The 13744-nt window shown below is 47.4% G+C and overlaps 1 long non-coding RNA gene across 2 annotated transcripts; it reads right to left on the bottom strand.

Annotated features, from left to right (window-relative positions):
- Positions 1-466: 466 nt before the first annotated feature.
- Positions 467-13620, bottom strand: LOC131498990 (uncharacterized). 2 transcript variants are annotated; one of them, XR_009255679.1, is made up of 4 exons: positions 13169-13620; positions 11122-11197; positions 2128-3440; positions 467-1893 (listed from the first exon to the last, which is right to left on the bottom strand). It is a non-coding gene; the product is annotated as an uncharacterized LOC131498990 (long non-coding RNA). The 2 variants fall into 2 exon arrangements; XR_009255681.1 differs by having other exon boundaries at positions 2547-3440; positions 13169-13619.
- Between the last annotated feature and the right edge of the window lie 124 nt (positions 13621-13744).

The raw sequence follows: 13744 nt of genomic DNA, 5'->3' as shown, positions 1-13744 counted from the left end.
GGAAACTGTTGCTAAGGAGAATTTGAGCTTTCCCCCATTTCTTTTCCTGTCTCTTTTCCTCTTTCTTTCTCCTGGTCAAGGTTTTAAATGTAACCAAGAAGCAGAGAAGCAAAAAAAAAAAAAAAAAAAAAAAAAAAAAAGTATCCATGCAAAAGCTTGCACGTGAATGTCATAGCTGTAGTACAGATAATACAATAATACAGATAATATATAATATATATAATTACTATAGCAGCCAAAAAATGATAACAGGCCAATGTCCATCAACTGATGAAGGGATAAACAAAACGTGGCAGATACTTACAATCAAATATCATTCTGCCGTAAAAAGGAATGAAATATGGTTACATCCTATAGGATACGTGAACCTTGAAAACACTATGCTAGGTGAGAGAATCCAGACACAAAAGACTTCACATTGAATGGTTCTATTTATCTGAAATGTCCAGGATAGGCAAATCTGTAAGAAACAGAAAGTAGATTAGTGACTGCCAGGATCTGGGAAGGAAGGAATGGATAATTTGATTAATTGGGTATGAAATTTCTTTTAGGGTGATAAAAATGTCCTGGAATTAGATCATGGTGATGATTACACAAAAATGTGAATATACTAAAAAACAACAACTGTACGTATTAAAAGTGTTAATTTTTTTAGAAAGTCATCAGCCAAAGGGCACCTGTGTGGCTCAGTTGGTTGAGCATCCAACTCTTGATTTTGGCTCAGGTCATGATCTCACGGTTTGTGGGATCAAGGCCTGTGTCAGGCTCTGTGCTGGCAGCATGGAGCTTGTTTGGGATTCTCTCTCTCCCTCTCTCTCTGTCCCTCCCCCCTGCTCATGCTCTCGCTCTCTCTCGCTCTCTCTCTCAAAAATAAGTAAACTTTCAAAAAAAAGACTTTCCAAAAAAAAGTCATCAGCCAATTTCAAAAGGCTGTTACATGATTTCATGTATATAACATTCTTGAAATAACATAATTGTAGAAATAGAAAACAGAAAGCCAAGCCTTAAGGAGGGGATGGAGGCAGGAGAGAAGTAGGTGTGGCTATAAGGGCAACTTAAAGAATCAGGTGATGGAAATATTCCTTATCCTTACTATCTATTTGATATGGTTATCATACTGTACTGTAGTTTTGCAAAAAGGTACCATTGGACAAAACTGGGTAAAAGCTACATAAGATCTCTGTATTATTTCTTACAGATGGGAATTTATAATTATGTCAAAAAACTTTTTTTTAATCATCAGAATTAAAAAAAAAAAAAAAAAAAAAAGTCCGTTTTTGTTTCTTGAAGGACCAGAAGACCTGGCTTCAGGAGTCCCATGTTTCTGAGGATAGAGTCTGGCAGGGATATCCCTCCAGGCAGGACTTAGGCTTCAGAGCTGCCCAGCCCTCCATCCCCTCTAACCGGGCCTAACTGCCTGGGAGTCTGCCCATCTTGGGATAGTATCCAAATCCCTGAAGGTCATCCCGATTGCCTTCACTGCTCCAGCCTCCCACAATCCTCATACTCACCTTGCTTGCTCTTTTTCCGCCTGAAAGCCTTTTTCTCCACTTTTCCCCCCAGAATGCCTAATCACCATGGTCTGTGGCCACCTCCCCAGTAAGGTCCCGTCTCCCACGCCAATGGGCTCTCATCCGACGGGTCACAAGTGACTATTTGTGTCTACTCCCAACCCCCAATGCCCGGGCTCTCACCTACTGGGGACTGAGTGAAAAAAATACAAAGTGGGAGAAGGGGAGGGACACTGAGCAGGAGACGTCCAAAGGGGGTTTTGGTCTCAGGAAGCGCTGGGCTTGGATCACACCGGGCAAGTGAGAGTGGAGGTTGGATGCTGGCGTGCAGAAGGCACATGCAAAGGCTCGGAAGCAGGAACCAGGAGCGCCAGGAGGAGGTCTGAACGAATGAATGAATGAACGGAGTTAGGAATGTTGGCGGGCCTAGGGAACGAGAGCAGGAGTAACGAACGAAAGGGTGAATAGACGGACAAATGCATCGGGAGATGCCGGACCGCGCAGTTTAGCGCACGAGAGGCGAGAGGAGGAACCAGAAAGCGGGGGCGGGGGATGAAAAACAAGTGAGTGAATGAACGGGCAGGGGGAAGGGATGCTACACAAATAAATGACCTACGTGGCTCACGGAAGGGCGAGCAGAGCCCACCGACTCTCGGGCGACCGCACTTCCGTCCCGACCCCACTTGGCCGAGCCACTTCCGGGCTGCTCTGGGCGGCGTGGAGACCTTACTCTCAGTGGTCCCAGAGCGCGCCTGCGAGGCCAGGCCGTGGGAGCCGCGGGCGCGGGTCCGATAACACGTCCGAGCTGGGATCGTTCTTTTCTGTGTAAAAGTCTCTCAGTTGCCCCCACTCTCAATTTGGGTTTGGGCAAGTGTGAATGCATGACTCAGGCAGACAGCATCCAATTCCCCTTGGCCCTCAGGATTGACTCAGGATCCACAGATGACCTACTTGGACCTGTGGGTTTCACGGGGCAGGGATTCTTTCTGAACTATTAGGACTTGTATTTCCTGTGGAACTTTAAACCCTGAATACCTGTCAGCAGGTACAGGTGCAACCTTCGTGTCTCCATGAAGGGAGAACCTGTCAAGAGAATGGAGCCCACACAGAGAAGCAGAAATGAAGGACAGTGTATTAGTTTCCTGTGGCTGCTATAACATATGACCACAAACCTGATGGCTTAAAATACCGGAAATGTATTCTTTCATAGTTCTGGGTGCCTGAAGTCTGAAATCAGTATCATTGAGCTGAAATTGGAGTGGCAGGAAGGCTACCCTCTTTCTGGAGGTTCTAGGGGAGAATTCATATCCTTGCCTTTTCAACATTTAAACTGCATTCCTAGTATTCCTTGCTTATGGTCCCTTCTTCCACCCTCAAAAAAGTGGTTGTAACACCTTATTAAGAAACAAAATCTTTGACACATGTTCATTTTATACTTGCATGAGAGTCACAATTTTAGTTCTTTTTTTCTTAAGTAGGCTCCATGCCCAACTTAGGGCTTAAATTCATGACCCCAAGATCAAGAGTCACGTGCTCTACTGACTGAGCCAGCCAGGCGCTCTATGATTTTAGTTTTTTAAAAAGATGTATTCACTAACAGCACATAACAGTGACTACACTAACAAACAATCCCAGGATCTCAGTGGCTCAACACAATACAGACTTCCTTTTTGCTCATGTCACAGTCTCAAGTGGGTCAAGTGACCTTCCTAGAAGATTGTCCTTGATTTAGGTACCCAAGCTCCTTCTATCCTGGGTCTCTGCTGTTCTTTGTGTCCTTCTCAGGATTTTCTGCTGAATCTCCTCTGTCCAGCTGACTGATGAAACAAGTGAAAAAGATGATGTAGGCCATTTTAAGTTATCCATCACTCCTGTCCACATTCCATTAGCCAGAACTCATTCACGTGGCTCTGGGTAACTTCAGGGAGCCTGAAAAACATAGGTTTGTGGATGCAGGAAGAGAAAAGGGGATTGTTGGGTATTTTAGTCCATCTGTACCATAGGACACACAATGTCTCCCAGGAAGTCCCTGGTTTTGACTGGACTCAAAGGCTACCGTACTCCTAGCCATCCCAGCAGCCATTCAACTCCTTGCTCATATGGACTTTCTGATGCTTGATGAAGTTGGACTACCAGCAAACTTCCTTTTTTCCTTAACTTTTCCATAAACTTTTCCTTATGCTTCTCACTTAGATGGTATAGTAACCAGCATTCAAGAGGACTGCCAACAATCCTCACCTCCTGACAGTCACACCTTTGTTGGTATGGTTTTCTCCTACATTGAATCAGGGATGGTCTCTGTCACCGGTAGAATATGGCATAAGTGACAGTGTGTGACTTGGACTCTTGAATTGCTTGCTCTGGGGGGTGAGGGGAGTCAACTCCCATGTCATGAGGACACTCAAGCAGCTCTACGGAGAAGCCCTTTAGACAGGAACCACTTGCCAACCATATAAGTGAGCCATCTTGGTAGTGGACCCTTGAACCCATCATGCTTCAGAGGACTACAGCCTCATGAGAGACCCTGTCATGTGATTCATTCTGGCCAATGAGCGGTGAGAAGTACCCTGCAGCTGTTGGGCTACACTTTCAATTAAGAGGTGTGAGACCCCAAAAATTCCTTTTCTATCTTTCATATTAGTGTCCAGCTATGTTGGAGATAGTGGCTGTTCCGTTGTCAGGGACCCTGATGAGTGACAGTGAATGTAATGAGTAGTGCCCTAGCCAACCTGTGAAGCATGGTTTGGGCAGGAGTTAGTTTTAGTGTTTTCAGTCAGTAAGGCAGTAAGCTGTGTCACTGAAGTGGAACTGAGCCCATCTGGTCACATTCCTAGGTTCTCCCCAAAAAGAATTCTCTTGTGTTGAGGCTTGATGGGAAATTTTATTACATATATCATACCAATGGGTTTTTCTTTGGTTTGAATGTTTTCAGATCAAAACCTGTTGATGGTTACAGGTCATTCATGGCATAGTGACCAGTGGTAGAGTTTACCTCCTTCATAAATCCTCTTATGTCTACCAAGGATTGATTTTTCAATAATAGAATGTCTCTCCAGAATACATGTTCTAGGTTTCTGTAAAAGATTGAGTTGTCTTTGGGTATACCCACAAAACGGGTATGGTAAATGTAAATGCAAACAGCTGAATGGAGGGGCCCTGCTCACTCCAGCAACAACCAACACCAAGAAGGCCTGATGCCTGCTATGACTATTTCCAAATGCCACTGTGGCTGTTAGTTTTCCATTGCTGCTATAACAAATCACCACAAATTTAGTGGCTTAAAACAATGCAAATTTATTATCTCACATAAAGCAAGGTTTCAGCAGCGTTGCTTCCTTCTGGAGGCTCAAAGGCAGGATCTGTTTGCTTGCCTTTCCTAGATTCTAGATCCCACCCACTTTCCTTGTCTTGTGGCCCTGTCTTCCATCTTCAGAGCCAGCAGTGAAACATCAGACTCTGCCCCTCCTGCCTCTTCTTATACAAAGATGTTGTGATTACATTGGGCCCATCATAAATAAGCCAGGATAATCTCCCGCATCAAGATCCATTATCACACCTTATAGTCTCTTTTGTTGTGTGAAATAACATATTCATAGGTTCTAGGGACTAGGACACATACATCTTTTGAGGAAGGTGGGGTGCATTATTCTCCCTACAACAGTGGCTTTTTCTGAGCTCTTCATATGGTTTACTGGGAAAACACAGTATGTGCATCAAGATGCCATTCAGATTAAACAAAACTATGAAAGTTTAGCCTGGAATCTAATACACATACAGCTCAGAACAGTCCCATCTGGGTAGGGGCTCACTTGGCAGGCCATAACTAAAATATGCAGAGCAGGGGGAGTGAATCTGATGTGCAGCAAACATACATGGAAGGGTCAGACAGAGAAGGCCCACCTGATGGGTGGGAATATGGAAAGGAGGAAGAAGAGGACTTGCATGTTGATTAGGTTACTGATCAATGACAGTCACTAAGAGAGGATTGACCTGTTAAAGAGTTCATGGTAGGGGTACCTTGGTGGCTCAGTTGGTTAAACCTCCAACTTTATCTCAGGTCATGATTTCCTGGTTCACAAGTCTGAGACCTGCATCAGGCTCTGTGCCGACAGCTCGGGGCCTGGAGCCTGCTTCAGATTCTGTGTCTCCTTCTCTCTCTGCCCCTCTCCCACTTACGTTCTGTCTCTCTCTCACAAAAATAAACTTGAAAAAACTTTTTATTAAAAAAAAAAAAGAGTCCATGGTAAGAATGAGAATTCTTCCTAAGTTCTTGCTACCTCCAGAACAAATATGGACTTGCCCAGCACAGCCTCTGGAGTTTGAGTATGTAAGTGCACTAAATCAACACTTCACTGAGCACAAAAGCTCGGGCTCTTGTTCTTTCATTCTGTTCCCTTTTCTGTGGAAGGCAGATAGATATTCCTTTATCAAAAGTTCCAGAAATCTGAGTCTATTTGATGAAACTGTTTTCACCAACTCTTCCTTGACCGACTGTTGCTTTTCTGTCATTTTTGCAAATTTATAAAAAGCAGGTGCCCAGGGGCACCAGTGACCTGAAATAAGTTGGCTTGGAACTAAAAAGAATCTAGCTAACTAAAAAGAACTAAAAGGAAGCATTTAACCAAATCTCTCTACACATTTTCAGCCAAGGACACTTCAGAGTAACCAGATGTGGTTCTTTTCAGGATGCTGCTCCCAACAGTCTCTGGTGGATTATTTTGCCCATGGACATCACAACCACAATGGGAAAGATTTGTTGACAGTCAGTGATCTGGAGGAAAATGTTTTGGAGTGAAAATCATGTACATAAAAGGTGAAAATACAGAGTTTGACACGTTCCACAGATCTTGAGGGGTCATAGAAGCAGCTGGGCCATCAATGGAGCATGGGAAGTGGAAGGGCCCATATTAAGGGTGGTTTGTATGGTCACATGTTCAGCAAGTCAATGGTCTGGGGCATTCTCCAAAGAAGCAAAGATGGCAATAAGGACAGTCCTCACTCGGGTCACATGTGGTAACTGCCAAACCTCCTGTAGCCTCCAGGCCTGTGTGACACTGGCCTTAGACCCAGGACAGATGAGGCTACCTTTCTCCATCTGAATCTCAAAGCCACTTAGCATCTGGGTTGACTAAGGTTTCATGGGGCCACATTCAGGCCCATAAGGATATTGATCCTTGCTGGTTCCCTCTCCCATGGGTGGTACTGATCAGGGCTAATACCTTGGAAATCCAACACCTTCCCCATTGTGGCAACTACCACTTTGTGCCTTGCTTTCTCCAACTGGCAATTTAACCACCTGGAGATTAAGACCCAAGCAGAGGTGCTCAGAGCCCCAAAATGAGGGACTTCAAGCAAGTTTGAGGACATCTGGGTGCCACTGGGCAAGCATGTTGTCCCCCAGTGCCAGACTGTCCATGGGGCCCTAACAGAGTGATCTGTCACCATGGGAGCCAGTGGGAGGCTGAGAGAGAAACATCTCTTTCCCAAGCACCTATGGATTTGAGTCCACAGATATTCTTTCCAGGTGGGAAGTGGCTGCTATCCCACCCTGTTACTGGGTTTCTGCCTGTCTGCAGCTCTCCAAGAACAGCAGTTGTGGGTTCCTTCTGCCCTCCAGTGCTGACCATCCCAACAACAGATGGATATGAATCTAACCTGCAACAGACACCATGCCCAGGGCTGATGGAGCCAGGCTCAGTGGCCATGACTCCTGCAGGGTCCTGATGGCCTGCCTGGGGAAGGTCAAGGGAGGAGCTTTCTCTAGAATGAGCGGCTTGCTGTGCAAATAAAATAGACACATTGGGGGTCCAGGTTTCAAAAAGTATCACTTGTACACTGGGATTGACAAAACTGTTGGGTTGTGTGGACCCAGTGTGGGTGGACTGATCAGCCTCTTCCAGCTAACTCACCACACTCAGACTTTGTCCTAATGAGGACAGATAGGCAGAAAGAGCTGGAAGAAAAAAAGGCAATTGCACAATGTACTCCCACACAGCTGGTGGGAATGGAAAACGATGGAGCTGGCTACTGTAGAAAACAGCCTGGCAATTCCCCAAAAGGTTAAACATGGAGTTAGCACATGACACAGCAATCCCACTCCTAAATATTTATCCAAGAGAAGTGAAAACCACTATTCAAGCAAAAATTTGTACACAAATGTTCACTACAGCATTTTTTATATAATAGCCCAAAGCTAGTAATAACTCAAATGTCCATCACCTGAAGAATGGATAAACAAGATGTGGTCTGTTCATACAAGGAAGTATTACTCAGCAATAAAATGGAATAAAATACTAATACGTGATTGGACCTCAGAAAACAGTAAGCTCAGTGAAAGAAGCCAGACACAAAAAGACCACACTGCACAATTCCATTTATGTGAAAAATCCAGAATAGGCAAATCCAGAGACAAAGACTGTATTGGTAATCGCCAGGGGCTGAGGGAAGGAAGTACGGGGGGTAACTGCTTAATGAGTATGCAATTTCATTTTGGGGTGCTGGAAATGTTCAGGAATTAGACAATGGTGATTGTTGCACAACATAGCAAATATATTAAAAACTAAAAATTATACTAAAAACCAAAGTGAATTGTACACTTCAAAATGGTTCATTTATATTATATGAACTATACTTCAAAAACAAAACAAAACAACAGAATATACCCGGGCATAAATATTCCTGCATTTGGTGTGCCCAGGTGTCTGCCTGGGTGAGTCCATTCTGCAGCATCCAGGATGTCATCTGAGCTCGGGCCCCAGGCACAGTAATGCATGGGACAGAGGTACGTGTTTGTGTGTTTTAAACAATGCTTTTGTAATGAGAAAAGCAAGGTCTTCAAAAGTGTTAGGTAAAAATGAAATATACGGACTTCAAGCTGTATTACAAAGCTGTAGTCATCAAGACAGTATGGTACTGGCACAAAAACAGACACTCAGATCAATGGAACAGAATAGAGAACCCAGAAATGGACCCACAAACGGATGGCCAACTAATCTTTGACAAAGCAGGAAAGAATATCCAATGGAGTAAGACAGTCTCTTCAGCAAATGGTGCTGGGAAAACCGGACAGCGACATGCAGAAGAATGAACCTGGACCACTTTCTTACACCAGACACAAAAATAAACTCAAAATGGGTGAAAGACCTAAACATAAGACAGGAAGCCATCAAAATCCTAGAGAAGAAAACAGACAACAACCTTTGTGACCTTGGCCACAGGAACTTCTTACTCAACACGTCTCCAGGGGCAAGGGAAACAAAAGCAAAAATGAATTATTGGGACCTCATCAAAATAAAAAGCTTCTGCACAATGAAGGAAAAACTGATCAGGGCTAATACCCTGATGGTGACAAAACGAAAAGGCAACCAACAGAATGGGAGAAGATATTTGCAAATGACATATCAGATAAAGGGTTAGTATCCAAAATCTATAAAGAATTTATCAAACTCAACACCCAAAAAACAAATAATCTAGTGAAGAAATGGGCAAAAGACATGAATGGACACTTCTCCAAAGAAGACCCCCAGATGGCCAACCGACACATGAAAAAATGCTCAACATCACTCATCATCAGGGAAACACAAATCAAAACCACAAAGAGATACCATCTTACACCTGTCAGAATGGCTAGCATTAACAACTTAGGCAACAACAGATGTTGGCGAGGATGCGGAGAAAGAGGATCTCTTTGCATTGTTGGTGGCAATGCAAGCTGGTGCAGCCACTCTGGAAAACAGTATGGAGGTCCCTCAGGAAATTGAAAATAGAACTCCCCTACGACCCAGCAATTGCACTACTATGTATTTATCCAATATATAGATGTGCTGTTTCAAAGGGGCACATGCACCCCAATGTTTATAGCAGCAATATCAACAATAGCCAAAGTATGGAAAGAGACCAAATGTCTATCGACTGATGAATGGATAAAGATGTGGTATACATATGCAATGGAGTATTATTTGGCAATCAAAAAGCATGAAATTTTGCCATTTGCAACTACGTGGATTAGTCAGTCAGAGAAAGACAAATATCATATGACTTCACTCATATGAGGACTTTAAGACACAAGACAGATGAACATAAGGGAAGGAAAGCAAAAATAATACAAAAACAGGGAGGGAGACATAACATAAGAGACTCTTAAATATGGAGAACAGAGGGTTACTGGAGAGGTTGTGGGAGGGGAGGTGGGCTAAATGGGTAAGGGGCATTAAGGAATCTACTCCTGAAATCATTGCTGCACTATATGCTAAGTAACTCGAATGTAAATTTTAAAATTAAATTAAATGGTAAAAAACATATATACAGGATGCATGGTTAAATTTGAAGATAGATAGATAGATAGATAGATAGATAGATAGATAGATAGATAAAATAAAAACTTCTCCCACCTGGCCACGCTGACTGCACACCAAGCAGTTTTCACATCAGAGGCTGAACCTCTGCATTCTCCCCAGGCCCATACTTTTCTTCAACCAAGGGTCTCTTAATCCACTCATTTCAAGAAAACTCTTGATGGGAAGCTAGACACATCTGCTGTACATGATGGGCCACAAGCTGGAGCACGGGGTGATGCTTTATGGTGTCTCAAGCCCCCGGGCACTGCCAGTACTGATTTACAGGTGGGAAGCTGTGACTTGGCAAGGGCACAGGGTGTGCCCCGCTCTGTCTGACCATGGAGCCGTGTCCTCCACACTCAGTTTAGCCACTGGCTCCCACTGCCATGCACAGCATTCAGCTTCTGCCTCTCACAGGGATGGGCTTCGCCCTCTGGTGGGTGAATGCCAGTCACAGAGAGCTGTGAAAAGCAGGCCCATCCCACCCACCTCCCCAGCGTCCTCTGCACCCCCTCAGCCTCTGCCTCTAGGCACCAAAAGTTCTGCAGAGTTCCCTGGTCAGCCTCCCAAAGATCAGGCTGACCTTGCAGGGGGCCAACTACAGAATTGTGGGGGAAGCCATAAGCACGGATGTGGGGACTATCACTCTTCTCTTCCTCATACAGCTGTCACTCCAGAGCGAACTCTGGCCCCTCACAGAGAGGAGAGGGGCCCCACAGTGAGCGCCATGCAGCAGGAGGGAAGGCACTCAGGTTTCTGTGTATCATCCCTGGGGAGGAACCAGGGCTTCCACAAATGTACATCCTGGAAGCCTCTTAGCCAGGATCCAGGTCTCTCTGACAGGACACCAGGTCACTGCATTCCAGGTGTGAAGGACAGTGAGTGGGACCTGGGTGCCTGCCATGCCTCCGCCCCAGGGCTTCCAGTAAATGGTTCCCTACAGGGTCATGGCTGCTGGCCTCATACCCTGGTTTGCACAATAGCTGGCGGCCAGAGCAGGTCCCCAGGCCAGCATTCTACATGACCTCCTGGAACCTTAGGGACCCAGAAGCCAAGGACCCACCAGGGTTGAAGAACACATCTGGGACAGCCTGGCCAACTGGAGACAGCCAACCACCAAGGAATCAGTGGACAGGCCACGGGATGGGTGGTCTGGAGTGTCAGGTCACTCAGGACTGGACAGATGCCACCGAAGAAAGCTGTAGTGGACTGAATGGTCCCCCCACCCCCAAAAGATACATCCATACCCTAACCCCCAGAACCTGTGAAAGTACCTTAGCTGGGAAAGGAGTTTTGCACATGTAGTTAAGGATCTTGAGATGAGATCATCCTGAACTCCCTGGGTGGGTCCTAAATCCAAAAATAAGAATCCTTATAAGAGAGAGACAGAGAGAAGAGAAGGCCAAGATTGAGTGTTGGCGCCATGACCCAAGTTACAAATGGACCCACCAGGTGCCAGGACAGTTGCATGGGATGGTTTCCACCTCAGAGCCTTAAGAGTGGAGCCCTGCTGGGGCACCTGGGTGGCTCAGTCGGTTAAGCATCTGACTTCGGCTCAGGTCACGATCTCACTGTCTGTGAGTTCGAGCCCCATGTAGGCTCTGTGCTGACTGCTCAGAGCCTGGAGCCTGTTTCAGATTCTGTGTCTCCCTCTCTCTCTGACCCTCCCCCGTTCATGCTCTGTCTCTCTCTGTCTCAAAAATAAATAAACGTTAAAAAAAAATTAAAAAAAAAAAAAAAAAAAAGAGTGGAGCCCTGCTGACATCTTTATTTCAGACTTCTGGCCTCCAAAACTGAGAATAAATTTCTTGTTTTAAGCCACCTAATTGGTAATAATTTATTATAACAGCCACAGAATATTAATATGGAGACTGGTCCAGCACCCTTCATAGGATGAGTGGGTTATGTGGGGGAGCTCTCCTGATCCCTGCTGATGGAGAGGATCAGGTAAGACTGGGTGGTCCCAGGAAAAAGGAGCAGCTCCCACCTAGCAGGAAGGCACCCCAAACTTACAGGATGTGGGGACCAAGGGCCAACCATTAGCCATGTACCCAGGGCATCTCCAGAACTGTCCCCAGACACCCTGCTCCCATAGGTATCTTCCTCTGTTCATCTATGGTGACAGAAACCTGCCTTCCAGCACTAGACAGCAGATGGAAGCTGCAGACCAGGGAAGAGTCTCCCTGCCTCTCTTGCCCTGCTCCCAGTCTACACCTTTAAACTGCCCTACTTGTCCCTGGATGACCTTCCTTCCAGTCACGGACCTGAGGGCTCCTGGGAGCCTGTCCCCAACCCTGCACTGCAGCTGTCCCAGTGACCTCTCATCTGCCCTGGATGAGCATGCCCTGCACCCTGAGTGCTCACCCAGTCTTTCTATGGGTTTCCGGGGCTGCTGGTGGATGGGACCAGGGCACAAAGCAGCCACCTTGGGGCAAACAGGGGGCTGAGAGATGAACGTGTCTCAGGCTGAGCCCTGAAGAACATGACAACAGCACACCGGAAAAAGGTTAGTGGGGCTGACCTTACTCAGAGCTTGGGCACAGCCCACTGAGGCTGATAACCATCTGCCCTATTCTACACTGTACACGCAGTGCATGACCCTATAGGGCAGGAGTGCCCCGAGTGCAGGCAAAACTCCTTTCTGTGCCTGTCCTCCCCACGGTGCCTCCATCTTCCTGGCCCTGGCCCTGGAGGACACGGAAGTTTTAGCAATTTCAGGCCATCTACCGTGTCTGGGTCGGTGGGTGCGGCGGAGCCAACCGGGGGATCCTTACAGGGCTTGAATGAACAGGAGGAAAATCAAATTAGTGAGGTGAAGAATAACAAACGCGGGGTAGCGCCAGCACGTGGGAAAGAATGGCTTCTTAGGTCTCTTTGAGGAAGGGACACTTAACTGGGACTGAAGGAGGAAGAGGAGCCGCTGTGTCTGGGGACAAGTAAAGGGAAACGGCAAGCGCAAAGGACGGGAGGCGGGACTGGAGGCAGTCGGGAGGCCGCGTCGGCCAAGCGGAGGATATGGGCTTGATTTTGAGAGTCGCGACGACGGGTCCTGGGCCGGGTGCCTCTCACGTGGGCCTCAGTCTCCACACTCAAGATTGGGCACGCGGGAGCCTGAACTAGGGCCGCCCCGCCGCCGGAACTGAAGGCCGCCCCTGCAGTGGCCAGCCCGGACCCTGGGCTAGCGGACCGGAAACGCGCGGCCTCTGCCGGGAGCCCTACACGCCAGGGTGTGGAGGGAACAGGGGGCGGCGGCCGCGCTGAGCGCCCGGAGGAGCCCGCCTCGCTAGCTGGGGTCGCGGGTACGCGCCGAACGCCACATACCAGCTGGGGGGCGGCCCGCACGGGTGCCCTGGTCCCCGCCTCGCACGCAGCACGAAGCCTTCTTCCCTCTTCCTACGGGCCGTCGCGGCACTGAGGAATCAATGCCTCCGCCGGAGAGCCGGAGCCCTCGCGAGGGCTGTAGGGAAACGTAGTCCCGCCGCCCCGGCTGTCCAACCCCAGGACTCCCAGCTGTCATGGCAACCGCGGCCATCCCCACCCAGCAGGCGAGGCGTGAACTTGCGTGGTCGCCCGGGAAACGGCGGCCCAGACAAACGAGCAGTGCCGCCTGTCCGAGTCAAGCGGGTGTTTGATAGCCCTTGCTTCGAGTCAGACTTCTGGGAGTTCGGGCCCCAGAAACGATCTGCCATTTGCAGCCTCGCTAGGGGAACAAGAGTTGGGGGTGGGAGACACGTGGGTAGCTCTGAAAAGCCTGGGTGAGCGGGCTATCCTCTAGACCAATGAAATCGCTGGAACCTCTGGGTTGGGGCTCGAGCATGTGTGTCAAAACTCCACAGTTGATTCTAATATGTGCCCCATTTGAGAACCCTCAGCTCCAAAGGTGACGCTAACCCTGCT

Source organism: Neofelis nebulosa, chromosome 17 (assembly GCF_028018385.1).
Source record: "Neofelis nebulosa isolate mNeoNeb1 chromosome 17, mNeoNeb1.pri, whole genome shotgun sequence".
Taxonomy (NCBI): Eukaryota; Metazoa; Chordata; class Mammalia; order Carnivora; family Felidae; genus Neofelis; species Neofelis nebulosa.
Note: the sequence above shows the minus strand (reverse complement) of the source record. Positions and strands in the feature narration are given on the sequence as shown.